Raw genomic sequence first — 12,079 nt, forward strand, 5'->3', positions numbered from 1 at the left:
TTTCTATCAAGTATCAAATAGCGCGACGCTTTTGTTATTAACAACAAAAAAAAATGACGGGAAATTTATAAATCTGACAGCTTACTGCATTCCGAGCCTTATAAAGAAAGCTGCGTCAGCGTGACGCCGGGCGGTCATTGTCGTCCGATATAACATCAAAATTGCATCCGAGATGTCCCTTTATCTTCGACGATCTAAATAATCTTTGGAAGCTAACGTCTTTGATGGACAATGCCTAAGATTAGTTTGAAAGTTGTCAGTGGGTTGAATTTGGATTGCGGTTTGGAAAAATGATCCTAGACTTTTTTTTACAAAGATTATGTTAATGTTTAAAGTCGTATGAATATGCAATTCTCGCAATGATTGTAGTATAGTGATTGATTGAATACTAGAAATTGTAATGTATCTTCGACAATGCATGCGTAAAATCAGACAAGAAAATACTAAAAACATTTATCATGTCACGTGACATAAACTAATGAGTAAATAATGAATGTCACGTAAACAGAAACAGATGTACAAAAGTTTAATTATTAGCATCGACTTCGCTGCATTTGTATTTCGCAAATGACTGGCAAAGACTAATGATTTAAAACATATTGTTCCCGTGTTCTTGTGCGCTAAGAAATCCTCCATTGCGCCGACCCACTTTCTTTAGAAAATATGTCGTCGTTATTACTTTCTTGTGAAGTAAATAAGACCTTGACTCCCTCGTATTGGACCTTCATTTGCATAGTGAATTATCATATTGCAAAGTTGTAGAAATTTTTCAAAGAAATTAGTCTCTAAGAGAAATTCGTTTAACATTTATATTTGAGAGTCATATTTCCATAGGATGTAATTACTCGGCTTACCCTATCGCCTTAGCTTTATTTCAACCTTTTATTTTAAAACGGTAGCCGTAAATTCAAACGTGGTAACGCGCTAAATTCTTTTAGTTTACCACGATTTTCGCAAAACCGTCAAACTGTTTGGTACATTTTCTATATCATTAAGCACAATAATAGCTTTGGTTTGAACAATATCGATAAACAAGTAAGGACATTACGAACTAAACTATTCAGACGAACAATAATTTTGATCGCAGATAGCTTCGCTAATTAACCAGCAAATACAAACACAAATATACGAGCTTCATTATCAGAATCGATGCAAACCCAATTATCCGTCTTGACGTATGCAAGGTAACGTCGGTGCAAGACACGGCAATGTTAAAGACTGATTAGAGCGTGTTCTATGGATCAATTAAACACCTGACATGTTTACCTGCATGCTCTAAACATTTAATTAAGTTGATTACAAACTTCTCTTGCATGTACAAAGCTCTTGCCTATTTAAATACCTTCTAATTGCCACACAGAATCAAGGTAATTTTATTTCACTTCAGTAATAATTTTTGTATTTATTTAAATCTACCTACAATATCTTCATTTAACAGTATAATTATGATTAATTAGAAATATATCTGATTATCTTACTTCTTATTAAAAGTGAACAATATTGAGCAACCTCCCGATTGTAAGAGCCATATCGCTGTGTGAGTGATACCTCAATGCAGTCTGAGCGGCAAGACGTCGACAAAAGACGTTAATGAGGAAATCGTGTACACAAGCAGCACTTGTAGGGAATTCAATTTACTGATAGAGTGAAAGTAACCTGTCCCCACAGAACCATAGCTCACGCCTCACAATGACGAGTCTGTGAATCAAAAGTTATGCCTCTTTGCGCATCATTACTTTCCAGATTACGCTGAGTTGTTTCATTGTTTAGCCGCCATTATAGAAAAGTCATTATGAATCGATATTTCACTTTAAGAAAGTTCGAGCAGATTCCGGTTATATCTGTTCTTTAAGTTTGTGTTAAGTTGGGATTAGATGACTTCGATGTTTCTAATTTATAAAAGTTTTCAGCTCAATTAATAGTAGGTATTCTTTTCAGAATTATGTAAATATTTTATACAAAATAGAATGTGTATATGTAAGATAATAGAAACAAAATATTAATAAAAAAATATTAAAAGCTCTGAAAACATATAAAGATGAGGAAGTTAAAAGAAGAATAAGAAGATGAAGTAAACAGAGACACGAATGATTGAGCAATGTTCCTTAATATCATTTCCAGATGAATCCTTTATTTCCACGATTTTACCACATTTCGCATATTAATAGCGTATTAAATTGGCACAGATTCTGATATATCGAACGCGCGTATCGTAATGGTTCAATAAAATAGATAAGGGAAGCATAAAAATGACAGAGGCTCGAAAATATATTAGATGAACTAGGCCGGGAGAAGGAAAACACAAAGTTAAATTGGAAAGTCGCAAGTCGCAACATCTTGTGCGGTGCCATCTTGGGAATCATTTTAATTGTTTCTGTTTCATTCGTGACACGCACACTTCACACGACTTTGGTATTACTTTAACTTTTCTTGCTCACGCTTATGTAACGCATCACCTCCTAACCTCAATTGGATCATGTATCTCATAGAACACGCACTTTCAATAAAAATAAGTGATTTTTATTATGTTCAAATCTGGACCGTAATCTTGTTATTCAATTGATTTTGTACATTATTTAGTACAACTTGTATAACTTGACTGAAAACAAGAGCCAATATGCATCAATATTAAAAATACACATATATATACAAATAATTCGACTAAGTATATTAAGAAAAATAATGTTTTATTTAAATGCAATATACTGGTCTACTTAATAATAAATTTATTGGCTATCTTGCGCAATTTCGAACAACCTTCACTAATGGAATATTTGCGTGGAAGCTCGATCCATTCCTTTTAATCGAATTACACGAAGCGAACATCGAGACTCGCCACAGAATTACATATTAACAAACGCGAGCCGATAATCGATTTCTCGCCTGATAACGATAATGCATCGAGTATCGAGAGTGGTTGGTAGCAAACAGGCTACGGACAAGTTGCCTACGTGAGCCGAATGTTGCAAACTCGATCCATTTCAATTACGTTCACGATCGATACCCAAATTTCGAAGACGCTAAAGGTAACGAACTTTGACATGTAGATACGTATGTTGTAAATTCATTGATGCATCGACTCTTGAGTTGTTCGGATCCCATTACTTTCACTCGAAACGTGGAATTGGTTTCACGTGCGCGTCTCTTAAAACACCGAAATCCCTCATACATCAACGGATCTGTCAAACCAATTTCGAATTTAATCCTTCCATTCCGAACACACCTCGGCTAAATGTAGACAAACAGCGAACTTCGATATTCAATCAAAATAGGATATCGCTAAAACAATTTGCCTATTTAAATAGAGTTCAACTAACCGGGACGTTAAACAAAGCTCTAACCCGTTCTATAATTAATTGGAATCGATTCACATTCAGTTGCGTTGCATTAAATTTCTCATCAATTCACTTGCATAGACCCCAACGTAATTGCAAAGAGCCGCGTCAGCTAAGATTTACCAATTAAGAGAATCGGCAGCGGAACCACTTGCTCAGTCAGCGTGGTGCGCCGCCCGACCCGACCTCCATCCTCGGCCGCACGTATATTGTTTCTTTTTACATTCATATACAAAATCTTCAAAAACTATGAGGCTACCCGGATATTTTGAAGTTTTCAACATTTTTTCAGCATTTTAACATATTTATTTTTTATAATAATTAATAGATAGTATTTAAAAAGACCTTCAAAGCTGAATACCTAATAAAAACCTTTTCCTTACCTAAATAAAGGTCAGAGAATGAATAAAAAAAAGTATAATGGGTATAGATATAACAAGCCAAAGCTATATAAATATTTTGTTGTATCCAAATGTATAATTAAGCAAAGTTCTTTCATTCCCAAAAAGTATTGCTCAAGTGTTTGAAAGAGAATGATTATTCGCGATCAAAATAGCGCATTGAAATGGTAACGATATCTTAACAAAACGAGTTTGAGCCAGATTCACCTAATACAAACATTCTTTTAGACTGAACAGCGATCCAGTTAGAGCGTTTGCATAACAATGGGAAAAGGAAGCATTTCTTTTTGAACTCATCTCTGTTACACGAAACTCGAAGATCGCAATAAAGAACAAAGAAGCAGAACATTACAAAGCAAAGGTAAATTAAACTGCGAAAGCAAATAAGCATTTGAATGTTATTATTTACTTTTTACGTCAGTAATGCAATTTTCCACGCAGTACTTTAAGTGTTTTTCTCTATAGAAAACTTCTGTCTCGCTGAGTTGAAACGAACTTTCATTTAAATTAATTCCACCTTTAAAACGTAATTAACAAATCAACTTATCTATTCATTTTTATGAATAAAACTTTCTGTTTGCGTATTGTTACATTCTTATAATAATTAATCTATACTAATATTAAAAATGCGAAAGTAACTCTGTCTGTCTGTCTGTTACTCAATCACGCCTTAACTACTTAACAAATTTGCATAAAATTTGGTATAGAGATATTATGTTGATACCCGAGAAAGGACATAGGCTACTTTTTATCCCGGAAAATAGGATAGGTTTTATCCCGGAAATCCCACGGGAACGGGAACTACACGGGTTTTTCTTTGACTGCGCGGGCGAAGCTGCGGGTGGAAAGCTAGTATCTATATAATTGAAACAGTTAAAAAGTAATTTCTAATATCTACGCACTCATCACAAAATCATAACACTGATCGAACACATTTTATAAGTAGTAATCGTAATCCAATAATTATAAATTATTCATAATTAATAGTATAACATCTTCAAATCTGTAACACAAGCCGTGTAACACGTAATGAATAATAATTCACGAATCACAGCCTATTAATTGTCCTAAACCAATACTTCCCTGTTTAGGATTCAGTGTGTTCACGAACGATAAACTGGCCAGACTTAATAACTGACAATAATATCTACTGAGCGCCCATTATTGTATGCCCGGGTTGCCCCATGCCAACACAATGGTCTAATTGAACGTCGATTGTTTTCTTTACGTTATGGCTGTAAAGTCTTGCTGAAACCAATTTTGTTTACAAATACCGGTGTTTGTCTTTAATTTTATGTCTATCTATCCGTGTTAAATTGTAATAAAGTTTTCAATCTCTTATAAGATTATAGGTAATATTGGAAGTAATGATTTTAACATATTTATTACATGAAACTAATAATAGCCGATTTGGCGATGTTTTTGATGTTCCTAGATTAGTTATAAAGTTTTCCCAATATCATAAGATATTCAACAATCAAAGCAATGGCGTTCTAAATTTAGTTGAACATTAATCTCTAGTATTCAGATAATATTATATATATTTCAAATGCACCGCTTTGCGTATTCGATATTGTCACATCAGTGTTTGCTGTTTGAATGGCGTGTTCACACAGCTTCATCAACCCTTAGAATGCAAATCTACCAAATCACTGAGGAAATTCATTTCCGTGCGTGTTCACACACTTAGCCTGTCTGTCAATAGCTCGCATGTTTACAATAAGCGATATACAGCCAGTCCTCTGTGACTGATACAGGTGTCGCGTTCGCGCAATCACGTCACAATACGATTTCGCCCGAACTGTATTACTTTGTGGTCTAAGTTTTGAGCTTTCGAAACGTTGAAACGGCATAGTGATGTAATGGGTACAGATAATAATGTATGGAATATATCTTACCTAGAATAGAATAGCCTACATCAGAGCTAGCTTTTTTATACCTGACAAAATCCGACAGACTTTAAATGAATAAAAGTGCCTCATTTAATTAAAAAAGAATCAATCTCACAAAAAAATACTTGTATCCATAAAGAAGTAACATAAAATATTAATAAGATAATACAAATAATTGTAATAATGTATGGCGCTATAAAATGTTCTTGTAAATTCTTACACATTGAGGCAAACATCAAAGATGGATACAATGGAAAATGTTTGTCGCCTATACCTTTGTGCTTGCTGAAAGCACGGGATTCACACGCTCACAAAACTGCCGATTTATTCGAAATTTTCATGCAACGAAACAAATATCTAAAAGATTCCTGAAATTGATTCGACAAATGCTTGAACTCGTATTAACAAAATATCTAGTGACACAATCCTCGAAACACTTTAAGGAAAATCCAGTCAATTTTCTATAAAGCAATTTTATTTACTGCATAAAGTGACCGTACCAAAACCTCCTTTTTATTAAGCTTGAATCCTCGTTTGCAAGTACATTTCCGAGAATCTAATTTTCTTTCAAGGGTAAAATGCACAAGAAGAGGGTTGAATAGACCAAACATCCAGAGCCATTTTATTAAACGACTGCTCTCTGTATCACTATAAAACTACGACGAATTGTTTGTATTTCCATCCTTTTATATATTCTGTTTTCCATGTTGTTTTAATGGCATTGAAAAACAAATTTAAGAAAATTGAATTTCATTAATGCGTTATTTGAATCCTGAAGAAAATCCTTTTTATTTTAACAGCCTTCGTTTACTTTTCCTGATGAAGTGTAAATAATGGAACCTTTAAAGTATTTTTAATTATCAGAAAGTAATATGTTTTTATTTATTTCGCGAACGAATTTCACAGAATATAAATAAACAATAGGTATATTTAACATCGATTTAATAATGAAGAGATTTATAGGGAAAAACAAAATTGTATCGTTTTATACGGTATAGGAAACAAGTGTTGCGTTAAATTGCTGCAGCTTTGCGAAATTGCATTTTTGCCGATGCTAAATTTTTGCTTTATGCTAAATGGGGCATGTGACACAATATATTTTGTCAAGAACTTATCTAATAGTGGTAACACTTTGTCAGTATTTTCTAAGCTTATTGGCGATTTTCAATTCGTGAAAATGACTACAGTATAGATACATTTTTTAAGCAAGTGATAAAATGTAGTTTTGTAGTAGTTTGTATTTGGTATTTCTGATGAAATGTAACGAAATTAATATTTTTAACAGAGAAATTAATATCATATAGTTTATTAATATCACCGATCTACACAACAATAAAATGGGCATTTTTTCGGGGAAAAATTCTTCAAATAAATAAACAATTTTATAAGTACTAAAGATATATGTTATAAACATATTATTCTTATTAATTGATGTTGTTTTCATGTCTTCTTATGAGTATGTGTATATATATTGTAGGTACTTCAAATTAATGTGTCGTACATTAGGATTTAGTATACTTAATAACAAAGCTTTTCATCGTACAACGACCTTTTCAATGTTATTTTTGTAAAATAATTAATTATAAATTATTATCTATAAAATGTACAATTGTATACGCAATAATATTTTATTTTGTTTATTCCTATTTTATTAAAAATCTAAAAGCATGGAAAAAGGAAGTGATTGCGAGCACATTTGAGCGGCTCTTTGACATAGACCGGGAGATACTGACACAAAATTTCGAGTCATTTGTAACAGGATGGCGGTTCTACAGGGTTCTTAGTACGCAATGACAAAAAGAAAAACGATGTTGTGAACGCTGGTACCGGCGTCGAAGTCGCGTGGGCGTTAGTCGAACTCGTCGGAAAAATAGCGAAAGTCAAACGATTTGTAACACAAAAATTTTAGAATTTACCGATAGCCCATAAAAAACAAGTAGGCGGTAGTGTCATGCCATACTTTTCCGGTGTGACTTACAGCCCGCCATACCGACGCGAATGTGTTGATTTAAATAAAACAATTATTCAACCATTTGTATCAGGCTAACTTTTGCACAGGTAACCATCGTCGTGCAGCCATTTACGAAAATCGCCATGCCATACTTTTCGCACGATTCCAAATGGTCGCCATACCGCCGAAAATCTGCAAAAATTTTTTATTTCGCCAAACTTTTAGTACCAGTATTGCATTTGGATTTTTGGAGAGTATTTGATAAAATGTGACCATTATTATATTTGCCATACTTCTAGTAGGGGGAAAAAGTGCTGTCATACTTGAAAAATTAATTTAGTATTAATTTATATAAGTGAAGATTTCCAACACCTAGATCTTTGAAATTTTATATTTATATTCGTTGATCCTCAAACTTACAGGAAAAATAAGTGCCATACTGTTACAAATCGTTTGACTTTCGCTATTTTCCGACGAGTTCGACTAACGCCCACGCGACTAAGACGCCGGTACCAGCGTTCACACCATCGTTTTTCTTTTTGTCATTGCGTACTAAGAACCCTGTAGAACCGCCATCCTGTTACAAATGACTCGAAATTTTGTGTCAGTATCTCCCGGTCTAACACATATGTTCATGAAAAAAGTTTGACAAAATGTGAAAAAAGTAGTAAAACGAGTTGCGCGAATCAATATATGGAAACAATGCCTATCGTAGTGAAACGAACATTCAAATATGTTGAGATTTTTAAAATCAATGCATACTGTGCATGTATACTTGTTTATTATTTTCAAAACAGATCTACAATAAAAACATTTACATGAAGTCGCATATAACTAAAGTTCTATGAATGTAGAGTATTTTAGAGACAAAATTACCTATCATTATTTGTTTGGATATATTTTTGCACATTAAGATTATTTAAACTTTTGTTTAGAAATACATATAACGCACATAAACTATATTCCATCCATAAACAGTATGTTTAGTTCTAATCACATGGAAAACAAAGGATAATTCCATTACTCAGCGCGAAGGGCATTGCATTTGTAGCTAAGCATTTCTATGTACTCGTAGCTAAATCGCAATTTACCACAATAGCAGGGAGCCCACGCGTGTCAGACCGCGTCCTAAGCCCAGTTCAATAAAACAGTGCACTATTCAGTGGCACCCTATCCTACAGTCGTGGTTTGATTTGTTTTATTCGTAGCCGCGTATTTTCCGCTCCCCATTGGCATGAATCAAACCGAACGGACTCATTTATTTCATTGGAACTAGGAAGACCACTCGATACACTGCATGTACGCCGTACGGCTTCCAACGAAAGGGAAGCGTAATAGGGATAGAGAGAAATCGCGCACTCAATAAATTTATAAAACTATAAAGTAAAGAGGAAAAATACAAACTTTGTTACGTACAATAGATAATTAACTTTAAGTTTTAGAAGCTTTCAAAATCTGGGCAATTACGGTAATTTAGAAATGATCCCATTTAGCAAAGATACCGTGAATCCAACCGGCGCGGGGTCGCGATTATCTTAATTTTCATATCTAATAATAGCGCCGTTCGGTAATGCTATCTCATTTAATTAACTTAATGAACTGCGTTCGTGTAATCCAACCCTATATAATAATTAACTCCTAAAACTCATCTCGATCGAGACGCAAAGTTTACCTGAAAATGTTAGAAGTACTTAGCCAATAAATAATTTAAATGTTAATGGAATATCGCGCTTGATCCTTTCTTTACACTTCGATGGAATACGGATTTTTATTCCATTTCTGTTGTTACGCAAAAATTTAGAAACTCAATAATCAATAATATTTTCACACAGTTTTATAGCAGTACATACACATTTGATTGGCAAATGACTGTTTTAGCATTCAGTCGGCACTTTGTATTAGCTGTCCATCTAAATATAACAGGAAAACTCTCCTTTGCTAAAAACTAACTCGAGTGGAATAGTTTTGGAGTGCGAAATAACGGGAAATGAATTTGGGAGCCTGTTTTCGAATTCACCGTAGTTTCGGCGCTGGTAACGACAGATTTTTTTCCAAATTAATTAAAAGCTACCATGGACTATGCTTATGCGAACGTGCTCAAAATACTTTCCAACTTTCATTACATTTAACTTTTTTCTTTTGTCGGCTCGGTCTTAAATTAAAAACTAAAGTTTCAGCCTGTCCACTCAACTTTCAAGTTCAGTAAGTTATTCATTAATTACGAATTAGTTGGAATCGTACGCCGGGGTTTCGGAATTTATTTTTTCATCTTAAACTAACGTAGACTTAGTAATATTTCTTTTCGATTATTAAAGAAGTTAACTTAAATACTTACAGTTTGTTTCCCCGGCAAATCACTTCTTGATTCAATCAAGACTGTAAATTACCTGAAACGATATTATGAAATTGAATAAAACACGAAATATTAAAACAAATTTGTGAATGCAGAGATAAAATGAGTTTTAAAATCCAATCATTGATTTCGGTTTTGACAATATTTATACAAATTCCAAAATGAAGTTATTTTGTAAGGCTGTATTCATATTGAAAATAAATTAAACACTTTATATGATGTGATATTTCAATTCTATAATGTATTGATATTTTTGACGATTGCTACGATTATTAAGTGTATTAATTAAAAGTAAGGCAGCCCATGTTCCGTTTTTTTTTAATAATATTGACAACTAACAATATATCTATATTAAAACCAATATTATAATCACTGCAACAAAAACTAATACATGGACTTGAAAATGAATCATTGGAATAACGTAAAAAATACAATTTTTATATTGAAAATTGATCAGAACACGGCTTTAGCGAAACGAGGAAATCATCGTTTATCCGAAATCGTATTTGCAGTATAATAGGATGAAATTTTAAACTTCACATTGATGCTGGTTTTATCGTCCGCACGAATAATTCTCCTATAATGTTGCAGTACAATTTTTAATTACGATTCATTTAAATACTAAAGCCAAACGATGTAATCTTATATATAAAAATGAATCGCAAAATGTGGTGGTAAGCGCATAACTCGAGAACGGCTGAACCGATTTCGATAATTCTTTTTTTATTATATTCCTTGAAGTACGAGGATGGTTCTTATGTAGAGAAAACGTAAATATGTACCACGGGCGAAGCCGGGGCGGACCGCTAGTTTAAAATAAAAATAAAACAGGTTAAAACTATGTATTTGCTCGCAGGTACCTACTATTTTTAAATGCATACAACATTTTGTTTTTTAGTAATAAGTAGCAAAGTTTGTCTTTATTTATAAAATTAAGTACTGTATTAAAATATTATGTACTTAGTGATTAAACTTTCATTCACTTCAATACACAGCAAAATAAACACTACCTACCAAAAGTGAAAGAACGAAGCTTTTAATGTCTTTTCCTTTCTTGCTTAAAAATTTCCTTCCTTGCGTTTCCTTTTTTAATTTTCCGTATTTTTCACGATTGAAAATTATTATAGATCGACATTTTTCATTCTAAAGACTGTCAACTGTTGGCATTCTATTAACTGGAAATAGTTTTAGTTTATAAAACTAAAAAACACGTTTTAATAGCAAGCTGAACAAAAACAACAAAAAGTATGAATTCTTACAAAAGCAAGCGTTTATGATGCGATAAAATCAAAATCAATTAAATTGATTAATAGAGAGTCACAGTTCAGCTAAAAACATTTTAATTTCATCTTTAAGCCATTTTAAATCATCGTAATTTATAAAATACTAGCTTACCACCTGCGGCTTCGCCCGCTTTGTCTAATCTAAAACTTAATAAATTATATACTAAAACCTTCTATCTATTCAAAAAAACCGCATCAAAATCCGTTGCGTAGTTTTAAAGATTTAAACATACAAAGGGACATAGGGACAGAGAAAGCGACTTTGTTTTATACTATGTAGTGATCTCGCACAACATAGTCACGTTTATATTACATATTACAAAGAAGATAACTTAACTTACAAGAAGAAATATGAGAAATCATGTATATTATAGTAGATACCATATAAGTGTAAAAACAAAGAAGCACTAATACATTCCCCTGATGTTTAATAAGGTTTAAATTGTAACATTACACGTAAAAAGCTGTTATTATTTCCGTGCTTCGTGCCCATGGAGGTGAGATAATGAAGATTTAATGTTATGTTATTGTGGTATGAAACAGTAATCTCTAATTCATTACATTTTCTCTATTTAATATAATCTTGCGTACACAGAAGCATTTTTTTAAAGATGACATTTTTTTATTTAACCTAAAGGTAAAATTAATTTTATTTTTATTATAAATTTTAAAAGAATAGAAAAAAATTCAATCATCCGCTTCGTTAAATTGCCTTTACGGTAATATAGATGAACGTGTTTAATTGAAAATAAACGTAGTAATATTACGCAATCAATAGATGTATTCAATCGAAACCATACGCAGTTTATACCACAATAAATTGTAATACCCGTCAAAAGTCCGGAACATCAGCGGCAATTCTAA

General features: G+C 32.8%; 2 protein-coding genes across 5 annotated transcripts in view; both read right to left on the minus strand.

Moving 5' to 3' along the window:
* LOC149486596 (uncharacterized) overlaps positions 1 to 12,079 on the minus strand; it is a 275,063-nt gene that overhangs the window by 89,144 nt on the left and 173,840 nt on the right. The gene's annotated exons all lie outside the window — the stretch shown is intronic.
* The window catches only part of IRSp53 (Insulin receptor substrate 53 kDa), a 132,355-nt gene that overhangs the window by 57,727 nt on the left and 62,549 nt on the right, over positions 1 to 12,079 (minus strand). For 3 of the 4 annotated variants that reach the window (XM_089698261.1, XM_089698258.1, XM_089698262.1), the window contains exon 2: positions 9,915 to 9,966. The exons of the other annotated variant lie outside the window; for it this stretch is intronic. The gene's annotated coding sequence lies outside the window, so the exon portion shown is untranslated. The remainder of the gene's footprint in view (positions 1 to 9,914; positions 9,967 to 12,079) is intronic. 4 annotated transcript variants of the gene reach the window in all.

This window comes from Colias philodice, chromosome 8 (assembly GCF_061535455.1).
Source record: "Colias philodice isolate Cphi_HAF_F1 chromosome 8, ilColPhil1 Martin Lab GWU primary, whole genome shotgun sequence".
In the NCBI taxonomy this organism is placed as follows: Eukaryota; Metazoa; Arthropoda; class Insecta; order Lepidoptera; family Pieridae; genus Colias; species Colias philodice.